Consider the following 18,739-nt stretch of genomic DNA (forward strand, 5'->3'; position numbering starts at 1 on the left):
AGTCACCGTAGGAGGCAAAAACAGAAATACTAGCTAAGTCCAGAAAACCAGAGAAGTTGGCAGCTATCGGATTGCAGACCCCTGAACCTATCAACAACAACTAGCAGTAGCCGTGGGGGGTTCCTACGGTGCCCTAGACCCCTCGATCACAGCCGGAGAACTAAATAGCCTAAAGACAGAAAGGGAAATGTAAACTGCCCCAGAGCAGACCCCAAAGCAATAGGCAGCCCCCAACATATAATGACGGTGAAGCAAGATGAAAAAACACTCACACAGATAGAAAGATAGGCTGAGCAAATGATGGGGCCCAAGCTAACTAAATAGGAAAGGATAGAAAAGCTGCTGTCTTCAATCCGCCAAAACCCTATCAAAAACAAGAGCCAACAGATTGATAGGGAAAAAAGCCCTGAAGACACTAGGCTTCAAAAAGACTATATCAGTACTCAGGTATTTTCTGAAGACAGAGCAAAAAGGAATTCAGCTCACCCCAGCAGGGAATGGCAGAAATCCAGAAAAACAAGGCAAAACAAAACCAAAACACAAATGCAAAAAGCAGAGCAGAAAACTTAGCTTTTGAGGAGCAGGAATCAGACTGGTCTCCTAGAATCCCTCAGAGAGATCACCAGCAAGGCAGAAGGGCGTCGGCTGCCTTATATCTAGTCAGCAATTCCAGTCACCCAGTCATCATCATCCTGCACAGGTGCTTGGTAATCAGCCTCACTACCTTCCTTCACCAGAAGAGGGAGTTCATCAGACCTCAATGGTGAAGGGGAAAATGAACTCACAACAGAGACAGATACAGTGAGGCTGTAGACTTACAATGTAATAAGAAAAACACTATGAAAATAACTGAAATAGAAAAATAGGAATATACAAAAAATGATATCCACATAACACATCACACCATCACACCCTTGCTTCCCCAAGGAACTCTCGACCGCCTGATACCTCTCCACCAGGCTCAGTAGACCATCGGCATTATGGGCATCTCCATGGGCAACCCAGGATTACTCAAGCCTTGGTAGGGAGTGGATTAACCTGTCCATGACAACGTTCTCCACCATCTGTGCATGGAAGGAGGATTCAGGTTGCAACCATTTTTTGGACCAGGTGTAGGAGGTCAAAAATTTCAGACCGGGGAGGTTTGTCACAGCGATAAGCCCACTGGTGCACCTATAAGGAAGAAGACTGGGCTGCAGGTACCTATACTGAGCCGGGTCTGGAACTGTCAAGGCTGCGTCTCATGTTTCCCGGGGGAAGGATTAGGGAACACCTTCGGCTTGGGAAAGCTCATAGAATCCCACGGTTTTCAGTATCACCTCTACGCCAATAACACGCAGATCTACCTATCTGGACCCAACCTCGCCTCCTTACTGACTGAAATCCCACAATGTCTGTCTGCTATCTCAACCTTCCTTGCTTCTCGCTTTCTCAAACTGAACATGGACAAAACAGAATTCATCATCTTTCCCCCATCTCACTCTACCCCTCCAAAAGACCTATCCATAAATGTCAATGGCTGCTCTCTTTCCCCAGTCCCGCACACTCGGTGCCTTGGGGTGATCCTCGACTCTGAGCTCTCTTTCAAACCACATATCCAAGCCCTCACCTCCTCCTGCCGCCTCAAACTCAAAAAATATTTCCCGGATCCGCTCATTCCTCAACCACGAAACCACAAAAACACTGGTGTATGCTCTTATCATCTCCTGCCTCGACTACTGCAACCTCCTACTCTCTGGCCTCCCCTCTAGCACTCTGGCACCACTCCAGTCCATCCTACACTCTGCTGCCAGACTAATCCACCTGTCTCCCCACTATTCCCCAGCCTCCCCCCTATGCCAGGACCTTCACTGGCTTCCTATTGCCCAGAGGCTCCAATTCAAAACCCTAACCATGACATACAAAGCCATCCACAACCTGTCTCTGTGGCGCCCCTGAGGCTTCAGTTGACACAGAGGTACTGCACCTTCTCCTAAGGTGTAGTGCCCCACCATCCAGGTAAGGTGGGAACTCCTGACCACGCTGCACACCTGCATTCCACACACAGGATATTCAGTGGGGCCACCTAACAGCTTCAGGATGGGGGTTAGCAGAGCACCCCTCGTGGAACCCTGCTTCGTAACACGAGATGTGCTGGGAGGCGGGTGGAGTTAGATGATATAAAAGAGAGGGAAAGTGTAGGATTTCAGTTCAGTCTGGGAGAGACCCAGAGAGGAGTCTGGGAGAGACCCAGAAGGGGTCAGTCTGGGGAGACACCCAGAGAAGAGAGCAGGCTGACAGCAGGTCAGCCTGAGAGGAGCTCAAGGCGGAGGAAGACAGTTAGACAGGAGAGGCTGAGGACTGGTCTTAGTGGAACGAGCTTCTCAGGGAAGGAAGAGAAGGAGAAAGAGACGTAGACTGAAGACTACAGATTCCATAAGAGAGAGATAGAACCGATTGGAATGAAGGAGAAGGAGAACAGAGAGGAGGAGTGGGTTGGATAGGAACCCTGCCTATAGGTTCTCAGCGCAAAGGCCGGGGCCCGGTCCCCGAGGTTGATTGGATCTTTATATCCGGCAACAGACACCGGAGGAGTAGTGAGCCGCTAACGCCTTACTGCCACCATAGACTTGGGACACAACAGCGAAACGGATAGAGAGCCGGGACTCAGGAGAGGAGTCCCCGAAGCAGGCTACAGCTGTCTGTCATACAAGTAGAGACTAGGAACACCTAGAGAGGCATTCCAGGGTAACTAAGTACTGGAGTGCTTCGCACCTAAAGGCGCATTTGAGGAGTCGTTCAGTGAAGGTACATATTGGCGGTGTGTGGAAGGGAGAGTCCTGTCCTGCCTGGAGGTTGGCTGGAGCCCTGACCTGGAGAACACAGTACGGAGGCAGGCAGTGGTGTGAACTGCAAACAGTGAGTAAAGCTTTGGAACCGCATACTCTGGTGTCCTCCAGTTATTCCCGCATCGCTATACCTGGGTAACAACATCTACACCATCCTGTGCCTCTCCTCATCCATTGCACCTACACTGCCCTGGGACTACAGCTCCACCTGTGGGGAGCTATACCATCTCTGCTGCACCACACCATCAGTCCCAGAGGATCTGTACGCAGCGTTGGCTAACACCTCACTTGCCAAATACCACGGGTGGCGTCACGAACTATACCAATAAACTCTAACACCTTTAACACCACCACCATTGATATTGGGTGCCCAGGGCCACGGACCAGGTCACCGCTGCTGTGACACATTCCCCTGACACCGGCCCAGTACCGAGTACCCCACGGCCCTGGGAGGGCGACCCAACTCCTCCATATATCTGTGACATGGTCTCCAGGTACCTACCCGCACGCAACCTTCGATCATCTCAAGATCTCCTTCTCTACTCTCCCCTTATCTCTTCTTCCCACAACCGCATACAAGACTTCTCCCGTGTTTCCCCCATGCTCTGAAACTCTCTGCCGCAACACATCAGACTCTTACCATCAATGGAAACCTTCAAGAAGAACCTGAAGACCCACCTGTTCCGACAAGCCTACAGCCTGCAATGATCCTTGGTCTACTGAGTCACCGCACGACCTGCTCTACCCTCTCCTACTGTATCCTCACCCATCCCTGTAGACTGTGAGCCTCCCTCGCGGGCAGGGTCCCCTCTCCTTATGTACTTGTGTGTCCTTTGTCTTACACATGTTTATTATACTTGTCTATATTTCCCCCTTTCACATGTAAAGCATCATGGAATAAATGGCGCTATATAAATGCATAATATTAACTGGACAAGCCCCATGACCCAGGCAGTGGGGGCTTGTTTAGACAGGGAACCTGGGAACCCGGCCGGAAGCTGAGAGAAAAGCGTGCAAAGCAGCAGTGGGGTTCCTGCTGTCAGCGTGTGAGCAGCAAGGTGGGCAGCGCGCTCGGCACCTGAAGCGCCGGCGCTGTGATGGACTGCAGCAGACAGTTCCTGATGCCACCAGCGAGACAGCTAATGTAGGAGACACCACGCGCCCAGTGACAGTAAAGTAGTGCACGTGCAGAAAGCCCAGGGCTGGTTACAGGACAGTACCCTGCATATCTTCCTGCCAGACAGCATTCCACAAACCTTGTTTAACCCCCAGATTGTTGCAGCTATTGTTGCGTTGGCTGCACCAGCTTATGGACTAGGGGCTCAGTGGAAGGTACTGGAAACTGATCGCTGCCAGGATCTCAGCCTTTAACTTGGTATACTCTTTTGCGCCCTGCAACGCCAGGTCATAATATCATAATAAGCGCTCTGCGCCTGCTAGATATAGCGCCATAACCTCATCCCACTGCTCCACCACCAGGAACGCCTTGACGTCATCACTTGGGGTCATCTTTTGCAATGCTCTTCTTACCGTCTTCCTCATGTGAGAGTCATCACCTGGATTTGGGTTGGGGCGGTCGCCCTGCTACAGATCGCCTCAGCTAGGATTTACATCTGCTGCCGATGCTGCTGCTGTTGCCACTGTTGCTGCTGCCATATCTGTTGCTGCTGGATATTAGCCTGCATAAGTTGCTTTATCAATTCCTCCATGTTGTCAGAATTCGCTCCTGCAGACGCTTTCACCCAGGACATGCGATGTGTGCTGCAGTCATACAGCCCTGTGGGATTCGTGCCCGTGCTTCTAGCACCAATTGTAGGGATCTGTACTCACTCAGCTGTGTTGAGGTCGGCACAGAAGTATTGCTGCTGTGGCACCCCTGAGGGTTCAGTCACCACAGAGGTACTGCACCTCCTCCTGAGGTGTAGTATCCCACTCCTCAGGTAAGATGGTAACACCTGACCAGACTCCAGCACCTGCACCCAGCACAGACACCTTAGAACAGCAGAGCACCCTTTATGGCAGCTGCTTTGGTTCATGAAGGGTGCTGGGAGGTGGGTGGAGCTTAGATTGCATTGAGAAGGGAAAGCTGACAGGAAGTTAGAGCAGTTCCCCTGAGGGGGAAGGAGAGGAAGGATGTAGATGCAGCAGTCTCCTGTGAGCTGGAGCTGTTGGCAAGGAAAAAGAGAAAGATCAGTTCTTCAGAAGGAAGATAGAAAAGGACGGGACGTGAGGAGGAGAGAGCTGGGGACTAGGGCTAGAGCAGAGCCCTTCCCTAAGTTTAATGCGCCAAAGGCCGGGCGCCGGTATCCGAGGCCATGTATGATACTAATGATCCTACAGCAGAAACCGGAGGAATAGAAGTTGTTACCATTTTATTCCCACCTAAGACTCGACAACACAGCAGCAACGTGAGTGAGCCGGGACATGATTGTATGGAGTCCCCGAAGCAGGGTACAGCTGCCTGTCATGTGAATGGAGTTATAAGTAACAGCAAGAAAGAGGAACTTGAGTGTAATTCATAACTACAAGTACTTCAGATTAGCGCTAGTAAGGAGACGTTCAAAAAAGTCACACGGAAGGGAGTGCTGGAAGGGTGTATTCCATCTGCCTGGGAGTTGGCTGAGCCCCTGACCTGGAGGACACAGCACTGAAGCGGGCACCTATGTATGCCAGAAACGTGAGTAAAACATTGGAACATACGTCTCTTTCACCCGCCATCTTGGTGACAGGAGATGGTACACCCTTCATGTTTGCAGGATTCCCGCCAAATTAATTGCCCAGCAGAGGGCGAAGTGAAGTTGCAATTACCAACCCAACAGTGGCAAAGGCACCTGAGCCAACCACAGCAGCAATGACACAGACTGCAACCTCACAACCAGCTGCTACTGTGGTACCCAAATCAGCAGCTCTTACTGCAGCTCAACTAACTGAAGCTCTACAACAAGTACTTCTGGATAATGCCAGTCTCCTATATCCAACAAAGCAAACTACCCAAGTTCTACCCTGGAGGCGACAAAAGCCAGATGCTTAGAGTCAATAGGAAGCCACACTAATCAGGAGAACTGAACTTGCACTAATGTAAATAGTTTACCCAGGAGGGTATTTGATAAAAAGTTTTCCAGTTTCCTTTTCTATATAGGCACAGACTGCAGAGATCATGAACAGTGAGTGATCCGGACACTTATTTGTAAATAGTTCAGCGCCTGTTTAGGTGCTCCTTCTTGGTTTTACTTGTGCCTTTTAGGAACATTAAGTCATCATCAATTCTCACCAATTCATCGTAACAATAGACCTGAAGAAAAACCCGTTGGGTGTGGACGAAGACAGGGTCTAAAGGGCAAGACCAGAATGTCCTGCAGCCCACCCAGGACCACCGTTGGAGGTTTTGAGCGGGTCCTCCACAAAGTAATGGACACTTGAAGATACCCCGGCTGGGATAGTATCTGTCACTTCTCATGATTTATTACAGCTTTGTACCAAATAAAAATGTTATTATTATTGTAATGTATGTACAGTATATCAAGTTTTATAGTACTGAATATTGATAAAATTTTTGGTAATAGGTACCAATTGATGTGCAATGCAACATGCACTTTTTGATAGATATAAATAGAATTGGTTAATTAGGGACCAAAAATGTTTATAGTGAGTGGTGAACCTTAGATTGGTGGTTGTCACCAAAGAGTTTTGTGTTATGAGTTCATTTTCCCCTTCACCATTGAGGTCTGATGAACTCCCTCTTCTGGTGAAGGAAGGTAGTGAGGCTGATTACCAAGCACCTGAGCTGGGAGAGGATGACTGGGCGACGGGGATCTCTGACTGGATATAAGGCAGCCGAGGCCCTTCTGCCTTGCTGGTGATTTCTCTGTGGAATTCTAGGAGACCAGTCTGATTCCTGCTCCTCAAAAGCTAAGTTTTCTTCTTTGCCCTTTTGCATTTGTGTTTTGGTTTTAGTTTGCCTTGCTTTTCTGGATTCTGCCATTCCCTGCTGGGGTGAGCTGAACTCCTTTTTTGTCGGTTTGCTCTGTCTTCAGAAAATACCTGAGTACTGACATAATCTTTTTGAAGCCTAGCGTCTTCAGGGCCTTTTTCCCTGTCAGTCTGTTGGCTCTTATTTTGATAGGGTTTTTCGCGGATTGCAGACAGCAGCTTTCCTATCCTGTCCTATCTAGTTAGCTTGGGCCCCATCATTTGCTCAGTCTATCTTTCTATCTGTGTTAGTGTTTTTTCTTCTTGCTTCACCGTCATTATATGTTGGGGGATACCTATTGCTTTGGGGTCTGCTCTGGGGCAGTTTACATTTCCCTTTCTGTCTTTAGGCTAGGCAGTTCTCCTGCTGTGATCGAGGGGTCTAGGGCATCGTAGGAAACCCCCACGGCTACTGCTAGTTGTTGTTGATAGGTTCAGGGGTCTGCAATCCGATAGCTGCCAACTTCTCTGGTTTTCTGGACTTAGCTAGCATTTCTGTTTTTGCCTCCTTTGGTGACTCATTCATAACAGAATCACCAGCCATACCGCAGATCCTAGGGTACTCAATAGCAGGAAAGAATTGTAAAAAAAAAAAAAAAAAAAAGTGTGTATATTTTTTCCTCTATATCTCTGAGGCCGTAGGGGGAATTTTTTTTTCTTTCAATGGAGATAAAGCAATTGTCTGATCATGTGGAGCAGCTCGCTGCGGAAGTGCGGGGAATTTCCGCCTACCTTGTTCATTCACATGCTGCTGAACCTAAGATCCCTACTCCTGATGTGTTTTTTGGGGATCGGTCTAAATTTTTGAATTTCAAAAATAATTGTAAATTATTTTTTGCCTTGAAGCCTAACTCGTCAGGGAGCTCCGCGCAGCCGGTTAAAATTGTCATCTCTTTGCTGCGTGGCGATCCCCAGGATTGGGCGTTTTCTTTGAAATCTGATGATCCTAGTCTGACTAATGTGAACACATTTTTTCAAGCCTTGGGGTTGTTGTATGACGAACCTAATGCTATTGATCAGGCTGAAAAGACCCTGTTGGCATTGAGCCAGGGTCGAGATTCTGCAGAATTGTACAGTCAAAAATTCCGAAAGTGGGCGGTCCTTACTACCTGGAATGATAATGCCTTGGCAGCTCTCTTTCGGAAGGGTTTGTCAGAAGCCGTAAAAGATACTATGGTGGGATTTCCTGTTCCCTCTGGTCTGGATGATTCTATGTCATTAGCCATTCAGGTTGATCGGCTTTTACGTGAACGCAGGACTGCACGAGAGGTGTTGCCACCTGTTGAACAAGTGTCTGAACCTATGCAATGTGATAGAGTTTTGTCCAGGGAGCAACGTCAGGAGTTCAGAAGGCGTAATAAGCTGTGTTTTTTTTTGTGGAGATGCCTCGCATATTATTTCTGTCTGTCTTAAACGAGAGAAACGTTTTGCACACACGTTTTCTGTGGGTGGTGTTCAACCTAAGTTTCTTCTGGCAATTACTCTGATCTGCTCCCTGTCCACATTTTCCGCCAAGGCTTTTGTGGATTCGGGAGCAGCCCTGAACCTAATGGACTTGGATTTTGCTAAATGTTGTGGATTTCCTATGACACCTCTGCGGACGCCTATCCCTTTGAGGGGGATTGATGCTACTCCTTTGGCGAAAAATAAACCTCAGTTTTGGACCCAGGTGGTAATGCGGGTCGCCCCAAACCATCAAGAAAATTGCAGATTTTTGGTGTTGCATAATTTGCATGATACCATTGTTCTGGGGTTTCCCTGGTTGCAAATTCATAATCCAGTTTTGGACTGGAAAGCTGTGTCTGTGGTGAGTTGGGGTTGTCGGTGTGCCCTTAGTGAGGCTCCGGTTTTTTCCACCTCTCCTCAGTCGCATGATGTTCCTGACTATTTGGCGGACTTTTATGATGTATTTAGAGAGAATGAGTCTGTGTCTTTGCCTCCTCATAGGAGTTATGACTGTGCAATTGAACTGAGCCCAGGGTGTAAATTTCCCAAGGGTCGACTCTTCAATTTATCTGTACCCGAGCACGAGGCTATGCGATCCTATATTAAGGAGGCATTGGAGAAGGGTCATATTAGACCATCCTCTTCACCATTAGGTGCTGGGTTTTTTTTCGTGGCCAAAAAGGATGGTTCATTAAGGCCTTGTATTGATTATCGTGCCCTCAACAAAATTACTATTAAATATCAGTATCCGTTACCCCTGATTTCGGATCTATTCTCCAGAGTTAAAGGTGCTTGCTGGTTTACCAAGCTTGACCTCAGGGGGGTGTATAATCTTATCCGCATTAAGCATGGGGATGAATGGAAGACGGCGTTTAATACTCCAGAGGGACATTTTGAGTACCTGGTAATGCCTTTTGGGCTCACTAATGCCCCTTCTGTCTTCCAGTCCTTCATGAACGACATTTTCCGAGACTTTGTGGATACATTTTTGATTATCTATCTGGATGATATTTTGATCTTCTCCAAGGATTGGGATTCTCATGTGGAACATGTTCGGACGGTGTTCCGGCTCTTGAGGGAGAATTCCCTGTATGTCAAAGGATCGAAATGCCTTTTTGGGGTACAGAGGATTTCATTTTTGGGATTTATTTTGTCTCCGTCAACTATTGAAATGGATCCGGCCAAGGTACAGGCCATTTATGATTGGGTTCAGCCCACTTCTTTGAAGGCCCTTCAGAAGTTTTTGGGTTTTGCTAATTTTTATCGGAAATTTATAGCAAAATTTTCTAGTATTGCCAAGCCATTGACTGATCTGACTAAGAAGGGTGCTGATGTGTTGAATTGGTCTCCGGAGGCTGTTTCTTCCTTTCAGGAGCTGAAGCGAAGATTCACTTCTGACCCGGTTTTGCGGCAACCTGATGTCTCACTCCCATTTCAGGTAGAGGTGGACACTTCTGAGATTGGTGCAGGAGCTGTTTTGTCCCAAAAGGATCCTGTAACATCTAAAATGAATCCCTGTGCTTTCTTTTCCTGAAAGTTCTACCCATCTGAACGTAACTATGATGTGGGGAATCGGGAACTGTTGGCCATGAAATGGGCATTTGAGGCGTGGAGACATTGGTTGGAGGGATCTAAACATCAAGTCATGGTCCTCACTGACCACAAGAATTTGATTTACCTGGAGTCGGCCAAACGCTTGAACCCTAGACAGGCTAGATGGGCCTTGTTTTTTACAAGTTTTGACTTTGTGGTCTCTTTTCTTCCTGGCACTAAGAATGTCAGGCTGACGCTCTTTCTAGGAGCTTCTTTGCTGATTCTCCTGTGGTGACCAAGCCTGCTACCATCTTAGGCGAAGGGGAAGTTCTTTCTGCCATCTCGCCCGATTTGAGACGTGCTCTGGAAGAGTTCGAGGAGGACAAACCTGAGCGTTGTCCCAGTGGAAAGTTGTATGTTCCTGACCAGTGGAAGAAGAGATTGATGTCTGAAGTTCATTGCTCTGCATTGGCTGGTCATCCAGGTATTTTTGGTACTAGAGATCTGGTGAGTCGGTCTTTTTGGTGGCCCGCCTTGTCTCGTGATGTCAGGAATTTTGTGCAGTCCTGTGGGACTTGCTCCCGGTTTAAACCTTGTTCTCGCTCTAGTGGGTTGTTGATGCCTCTGCCGGTCCCCAGGAGGCCATGGACCCATATTTCAATGGATTTCATCTCTGATATGCCTGTCTCTCAGAGAATGACTGTTATTTGGGTGATTTGTGATAGGTTCTCTAAGATGGTTCATCTTGTACCACTCCCTAAGTTGCCATCTTCTTCTGAGTTGGTGCCCCTGTTTTTGCAACAGGTGGTTCGCTTGCACGGGATTCCTGAGAACATTGTATCTGACAGAGGAGTTCAGTTTGTGTCTAGATTTTGGAGGACGTTCTGCTCCAAGCTGGGAATTCAGTTGTCCTTCTCCTCTGCGTTTCGCCCTCAGACCAATGGGCAGACGGAGAGAAGAAACCAGACCTTGGAGTCGTATTTGAGATGTTTTATTTCCGCTGATCCGGATGATTGGGTTTTCTTTTTTGCCCTTGGCAGAATTTGCTTTAAATAATAGAGCTAGTTCTGCCACTTTGATGACACCTTTTTTTTTGTAACTTTGGGTTTCATCCACGATTTTCTTCAGGGCAGGTGGAGCCTTCTGCCTGCCCAGGTGTTGACACTGTGGTGGAGAGAATGCACCAGATCTGGGACCAAGTGGTGGATAAGTTATCTCTCTCCCAGGAAAAGGCCCAGCGGTTTTCCAACCGACATAGGACCGTTGGTCCCCAGTTTAAGGTGGGTGATATGGTTTGGTTATCATCAAAAAATCTCGCTATGAAGGTAGCTTCTCCTAAGTTTAAGCCTAGATTTATTGGGCCTTACAAGATTTTGGAGATCATTAATCCGGTCTCTTTTCGGTTGGCTCTTCCTGTCACATTTAAAATCCATAATGTGTTTCATAAGTCCTTGTTGAAGAGGTTTGTTGAACCAGTAGTTCCTGGGGTGGCACCTCCGGACCCTGTATTGGTTGAAGGTAACATGAAATATGAGGTAGAGAAGATACTGGATTCCCGTCTGGCTAGACGGAGACTCCAGTATTTGGTTAAGTGGAAGGGTTATGGTCAGGAGGATAATTCCTGGGTCTCTGCCTCTGATATTCATGCCAAAAGATTGGTGCGTGTCTTTCATAGGGCTCACCCTGATCGCCCTGGTGGCGTGGATGAGGGTTCGGTGACCCCTCCTCAAGGGGGAGGTACTGTTATGTGTTCATTTTCCCCTTCACCATTGAGGTCTGATGAACTCCCTCTTCTGGTGAAGGAAGGTAGTGAGGCTGATTACCAAGCACCTGAGCTGGGAGAGGATGACTGGGCAACGGGGATCTCTGACTGGATATAAAGCAGCCGACGCCCTTCTGCCTCGCTGGTGATTTCTCTGTGGAATTCTAGGAGACCAGTCTGATTCCTGCTCCTCAAAAGCTAAGTTTTCTGCTTTGCCTATTTGCATTTGTGTTTTGGTTTTAGTTTGCCTTGCTTTTCTGCATTCTGCCATTCCCTGCTGGGGTGAGCTGAATTCCTTTTTTGTCGGTTTGCTCTGTCTTCAGAAAATACCTGAGTACTGACATAGTCTTTTTGAAGCCTAGCGTCTTCAGGGCCTTTTTCCCTGTCAGTCTGTTGGCTCTTATTTTGATAGGGTTTTTCGCGGATTGCAGACAGCAGCTTTCCTATCCTGTCCTATCTAGTTAGCTTGGGCCCCATCATTTGCTCAGTCTATCTTTCTATCCGTGTTAGTGGTTTTTCTTCTTGCTTCACCGTCATTATATGTTGGGGGCTGCCTATTGCTTTGGGATCTGCTCTGGGGCAGTTTACATTTCCCTTTCTGTCTTTAGGCTAGGCAGTTCTCCGGCTGTGATCGAGGGGTCTAGGGCATCGTAGGAACCCCCCACGGCTACTGCTAGTTGTTGTTGATAGGTTCAGGGGTCTGCAATCCGATAGCTGCCAACTTCTCTGGTTTTCTGGACTTAGCTAGCATTTCTGTTTTTGCCTCCTTCGGTGACTCATTCATAACAGTTTTGGTATTGTGAAGGAGAATAGAACTTTGAACTGGTAGTGAATCTGAGCAACGGTTGCTACCTACAGCACTTGATAAGATAGGAATGTATAGATATTAGATATTAGTTTAAAATAAATTACGTTATGCAGCGGTCAAGCAAAAGTGCCTCCCATATTGGGAAGTTGTATTTCTTATTGTTTATCTGCTATTAAGGGGGTTTTACACATAGCGATATCGCTAGCGTTATCGCTATATCGTCACCGATTTTGTGACGTTATAGCAATATCGCTAGCGATATCGCTATGTGTGATACTTACCTCTGACCGGCTCCCCCGCTGTCCATCGCTGATCGTGCGAGATCGGGCGGCTCCATTTCTCGTCGTCTGCTTCCTGCTGGGCTTCCTGCTGTGACGACCAGCGACGCATGGAGGCGGGCGGGAGAACGTCTTCATCACTGTGTGTGAAAGGTAAGTATCGTACACTGCGTCGCTGCTGCATCGCTGTGAGATCTTTCTGTGTGAAAGCTCACTAGCGATTATTTAGCGATGCACCAGCGATCCTGACCGGGTCGGATCGCTGGTGCATCGCTAAATGTAAAAGGGCCTTTATGCATGAAAAAATTGTATGTTCCATTAATACCTTTGTCTTCTCATTTGTTTACAGCCCACAGACGTGCTTTGGTTAATGGGTGGGGTATGTGGCGCCTCTGAGGGTTCAGTTGCCACAGAGGTACTGCACCTCCTCCTGAGGTGTAGTATCCCACTCCTCAGGTAAGATGGTAGCACCTGACCAGACTCCAGCACCTGCACCCAGCACAGGCACCTTAGAACAGCAGAGAATCCTTTATGGCAGCTGCTTTGGTTCATGAAGGGTGCTGGGAGGTGGGTGGAGCTTAGATTGCACTAGAGAGGGGAAAGCTGACAGGAAGTTAGAGCAGTTCCCTTGAGGGGGAAGGAGAGGAAGGATGTAGATGCAGCAGTCTCCTGTGAGCTGGAGCTGTTGGCAAGGAAAGAGAGAAAGATCAGTTCTTCAGAAGGAAGATAGAAAAGGGCAGAATGTGAGGAGGAGAGAGCTGGGGACTAGGGCTAGAGCAGAGCCCTTCCCTAAGTTTAATGCACCAAAGGCCGGGCATTTATATCTGAGCCTGTGTGTGATACTAATGACTAGAGTTGAGCGACTTTGGTCGGATCGGGTTTCATGAAACAAAATTTGTTTCAGATGAAACTGGTCCGACTAGGGCAAAAAAAGTCGGAGTTTCGTCCGAAACCCGAACCCAATGCAAGTCAATGGGGAATAAAAGTCGGCATTGAGTGGATGAATGTCATCCGCTCAATGCCGACTTTTATTTCCCATTGACTTGCATTGGGGTCGGGTTTCGGACGAAACTCCGACTTTTTTTGCCCTAGTCGGACCAGTTTCATCTGAAATAAAATTTGGTTTCACGAAACCCGATCAGACCAAAGTCACTCAACTCTACTAATGACCCTACAGCAGAAACCGGAGGAATAGAAGTTGTAGCCACTTTATTCCCACCTATGACTCGACGACACAGCAGTAACGTGTGTGAGCCGGGACATGATTGTATGGAGTCCCCAAAGTAGGCTACAACTGCCTGTCATGCAAGTGGAGTTATAAGTAACAGCAAGAAAGAGGAACTTGAGTGTAATTCAGAACAACAAGTACTTCAGATTAGCGCTAGTAAGGAGACGTTCAGAAAAGGCACACGGAAGGGAGTGCTGGAAGGGTGTATTCCATCTGCCGGGGATTTGGCTGAGTCCCTGACCTGGAGGAAACGGCACTGACGCGGGCACCTGTCTATGCCAGAAACGTGAGTAAAGCATTGGAACTGCATTCAGCTGTGTCTCTGCCTTCTTCCTGCGTCACCTTCTCAGCACTTCTACATCTCTGTGTCTAAAAACTACACCATCTAACTCAACATCTACTACCACTGCCCTGGGACTACAGCTCTGCCTGTGGAGAGCTATTACACCTCTGCTGCATCCCATTATCTGTCCCAGAGGATCTGCACTGCAGCGCTGGTCCCCTTCTGACCAGATACCACAGGTGGCGTCACAAACTTATCCATACATAAACTTTATTCATTTCCACCTATTTTACATGGATACCCAGGGCCAGGGACCGGGTCACGGCCACTGCAACACATCCCCTTAAAAGACACCGGCCCGGTACCAAGTAAAGTGAGGAACCCCACCTTCCCTGGGGGTGATCCACTGCAATGTCCAGGCAAGTTTATTCAAACTTCATGAATCGCTCAGGGAACCAAACAAAAGAACAGCCTTTTCGGCACAAAGTGAAAACATAAAGTAAAAAGTCCATACAATACAGCAGGTCCGCCTGCTCAGGATAGTGTCTGGTTCTTAGGTCTTAGCACAGCCCAACACACAGGAGATCCACATCTCCAGCTTCAGACCCTGGATGAGAGACTCGGCCTCCATTTTATCTGCCAAACCACGCCCCTGTGGTTGGGATATGTGAGCGGTCATTAGCACCCATATCTTATAAATGCTCGTAAAACCCAGCCCTGGAATGGCCAAATAACTCTCTCAGCACCTTATGTACTGGAGCATGCTTACAAACTCACCACAGCTAATAGCCACAATGACACATATCTCCCCTCCAGGACTCATCCGGCGGCCATCTTACAACCTATATACCGTGCTCAGCATGTACCCCCATACAGTGCTCAGCATATACATCCCCATACAGTGCTCAGATTATACCCCCATACAGTGCTCAGTATATATTCCCATACAGTGCTCAGTATATATTCCCATACAGTAATCAGATTATACCCCCATACAGTGCTCAGTATATATTCCCATACAGTGCTCAGTATATATTCCCATACAGTAATCAGATTATACCCTCATACAGTGCTCAGTATACATCCCCATACAGTGCTCAGATTATACCCCATACAGTGCTCAGTATATACCACCAGACAGTGCTCAGATTATACCCCCATACAGTGCTCAGTATATACCCCATACAGTGCTCAATATATACCCCCATACAGTGCTCAGCATATGCCCCCTGTGGTGTAGTGACCACTGTGTCCACTAGGGGGCGCTGTGTGGGTGTCCCAGGATGAACAGATAGCCTTGTCCAGAGTGGTAACAGGAGCAGGGTGCTAAAGGACCGTTATGTATCTCAAAGTGGGTGGCCTTGGGATGGAGACTTGTGTGTGTGTTGATCAGCAGTGATACTGCTGAGGTGCTGTTTCAATGTGTTTGGTAACTGGTGAGATGGGCGGGACCAGTTACCTACAAACCCACCCAGGGGGTGTGTTTAAGAACGCTATTGTAAAGTGTGTATGAGTGGTTGAAGGACCTGTTGTAACAACCTTGCTGGCATCACTGCATGGTCTCCCATCCCTCGCACACCAACTTACTTTCTGCTTCAAGCCATGCTGTGAAATCTGTCTGTTGCCAGCTCTGTGCCTCTGCTCTCCATGTTTCCAGACTGTGTGTATAGGGGGGCGGCGCCTGAACTCTCTGGTTCTTATGCGGTCTGGGTGCACCTGTGTAATCTGTCCCTGACCAACCACCTGGAGCCCTTGACTATTTAGTTTCGCCACTCCCACTGAAACATTGCCTGAGCAATGTCTATACTCAGTTAGTATTCCGCTGCTGAGCTAGCCAGGCCCTGTTCTGTTTGTCTCCTTCTCTGGAGGATTCTCTAGTCTTGCTTTGTACCCTGTCTGCCTGCCGGGAGGCTGAATATCCTGGCCCCTGAGTCTTTGTCCCTGTGCCTCTGTCTGAACTCAGTCTTACCTCTGTCTGTCAGTCTCCTTGTTTGTGGTTCCTTCCCTGCCGTGTCTTTCCTTGTGTCCTCTTTATCTGTGCATCTGCACGGCTCTGTCTGCACGGCTCCCTAGCCGCTCTGTCTGCACGGCTCCCTAGCCGCTCTGCCTGCACGGCTCCCTAGCCGCTCTGCCTGCACGGCTCCCTAGCCGCTCTGCCTGCACGGCTCCCTAGCCGCTCTGCCTGCACGGCACCCCTGCGGCTCTGCCTGCACGGCACTCCTGCGGCTCTGCCTGCTCCGCACTCCTGCGGCTCTGCCTGCTCCGCACTCCTGCGGCTCTGCCTGCTCCGCACTCCTGCGGCTCTGCCTACCTGCACCTCCTGTGTGAACAGGCCCAAACCTGTTCCTTCATACTCCATTCCTTCCTGCCTATATCCATCCCTGTACCTCCTGTGTGAACAGGTCCAGATCCTGTTCCAGCATACACCACTCCCTCCTGCCTACACCTGCTGTGTGAACAGGTCCCTACCTGCTCCTTTTCATACCACGCCAATCTGTCCTGTGTCTCCAAGCCGTGCCCGCCTGTCCTGTGTCTCCAAGCCGTGCCCGCCTGTCCTGTGTCTCCAAGCCGTGCCCGCCTGTCCTGTGTCTCCAAGCCGTGCCCGCCTGTCCTGTGTCTCCAAGCCGTGCCCGCCTGTCCTGTGTCTCCAAGCCGTGCCCGCCTGTCCTGTGTCTCCAAGCCGTGCCCGCCTGTCCTGTGTCTCCAAGCCGTGCCCGCCTGCCCTGTGTCTCAGCCGTGCCTGTCGTATCCACCTGCCTGCCTGTCTATAGCCTCTGTCAAGGTGTCCTGTTCCCAAGTGGGATCAGCAGCCACAGCCAGACACCACCCTGGAGTGGCACCCGGCAGCTACCTGCCGCACAAGCCTGACCTCACCATCAGAGGCTGCAGTGAAGACCAAGGAAGCTGCCGTAGTTACGCCCCTTCCAGGGTAGTCTGGTTTGTGGCACAGTGGGGCCACAACCCCCCGGCTCGCGCCATTCAGCCTAGGCGCGAGCGTGACAGTTTGCTCAGGCCATGGTCCCCGCTGAGTCCCATGTCCTTCTGCTTGCAGAACATGATGAACTCTCTTCCTGCCAGTATGAGCCACCGGAAGAATTTGTTCCGCCTTGCGTGGTTCCAATTGTTGAGACGTCTGAACCACTCATTGTCTCCAGGGCTATGTATGAGCAACTTCTGGCCTATGAGGAGCACAACCCAGATGACCCGCCTAGGTTCTATGGGGACCCTAAAGAGTGCCAAGGGTTCCTGAAAAAGTGCCTGCACCAGATCCTGCAGAATGCAGCCTGGTTCCCCTCTGACCGGTTCAAGGTGGGATACATCATGTCCTACCTAGCAGGAGATGCTCTGATATGGATTACTCCCCTCTGGGAAGCAGGGGATCCTATTGTCATGAACCTAGGGGCCTTCCTGGTGGCCTTCCGTAAAGTCTTTGATGTGCTTCGTCCAGTTGCTCCTGTAAAGTCTTCCCCTCCAAGCTTCCAGAGAGAGACCAGACAAGAGGAACCTGTGGGTGAAACGTCTCAACTACCTATGACCGTCCAGCCATCACCTGTTCCACAGTCTGCCGGTGCAGCCTCCCGTGCAAGATCCAAGAGGTCTAAAAAGAAAAAGCGGGCCAAGTTGCAACCGGAATCTGGCCTCTGCCCTGTGAAGCCTGTACTCCAGAACCCTGGGCCAGTAGAAGAGGCTGCCCCTGGCGAGAGTACTCCCTCTCCATTAAACTCTTTGACTGTTTCTCTGCCTTCAGGGAGCTTTGGTGTGTTTAAGTCGCCAGTCAGACTGAGTCAGTGTGTGGTCTCTGTCATACAACTCCCGAAGCCAGCGTGGGCGTTGTCTCGAGGTGGCCGAGCCCTATTGGAGAACAGTCTAGTCCTGCAAGGACAACTACAGCTCCAGGTCGGAGCTTTATACATGAAGAAGTTCATCTTCCATCTGCTGACTGGTATGCCCATGGGTCATTCTGAACCAGAGATCCTGATGCCCATTTATGTTTGGAGACCCAGCAAGGCACCACACTTGAAACAACCAAGGGACAAGAGGAGTCTGGTTCCCTTGCGTCTCATTCAGTCAGCAAGTTCGTCTTCTTCGCCTGGTTTGCTAGTCGCCGAGTCAAGGTGTGAGGATGCCTCTGAAGAGGGGGAGGCGGTCTCAGTCTCCTCACACATCCCCAGCGACTATACCAGTGTTCTGCTCCCAAGAGCACCCCTGCCTCTTGATTGTCTTCCCCAGGATAAAGGGCTGAAGATGGATCCAGAGTGTATGCCTTCAGCTCCCCTGTGGCCGAGGGGTGAAGGTCCCAAGACAGAGCTTCACTCATCCTCTAACCAGGAGGATGTGGTCCAGTTTTTTCAGGGTAACAGGCTGAAGTGGCTCCCTGTATGTATGCCTCCAGCTTCCATTTGGCAGGTGGGTGAAGAGGTTGGAACAGTGACCCACATATCTCCGATTCTCACCAACTGGGAGGAGGTCCAATTTTTCTGGCATGTCGGGCTGAAGTCGGACTTGGTGAAGGTGTCTGCTGTTTCTAGCTGGCCGGCTGATGTAGGGGTCAAAGCTTCCAGGTCCCTGCTCTCTGCCAATCAGGAGGAAGAAGTCTTTGTACC

This window comes from Dendrobates tinctorius, unplaced genomic scaffold (genome assembly GCF_039654945.1).
Source record: "Dendrobates tinctorius isolate UK_male_01 unplaced genomic scaffold, ASM3965494v1 ptg000341l, whole genome shotgun sequence".
Lineage (NCBI taxonomy): Eukaryota > Metazoa > Chordata > Amphibia > Anura > Dendrobatidae > Dendrobates > Dendrobates tinctorius.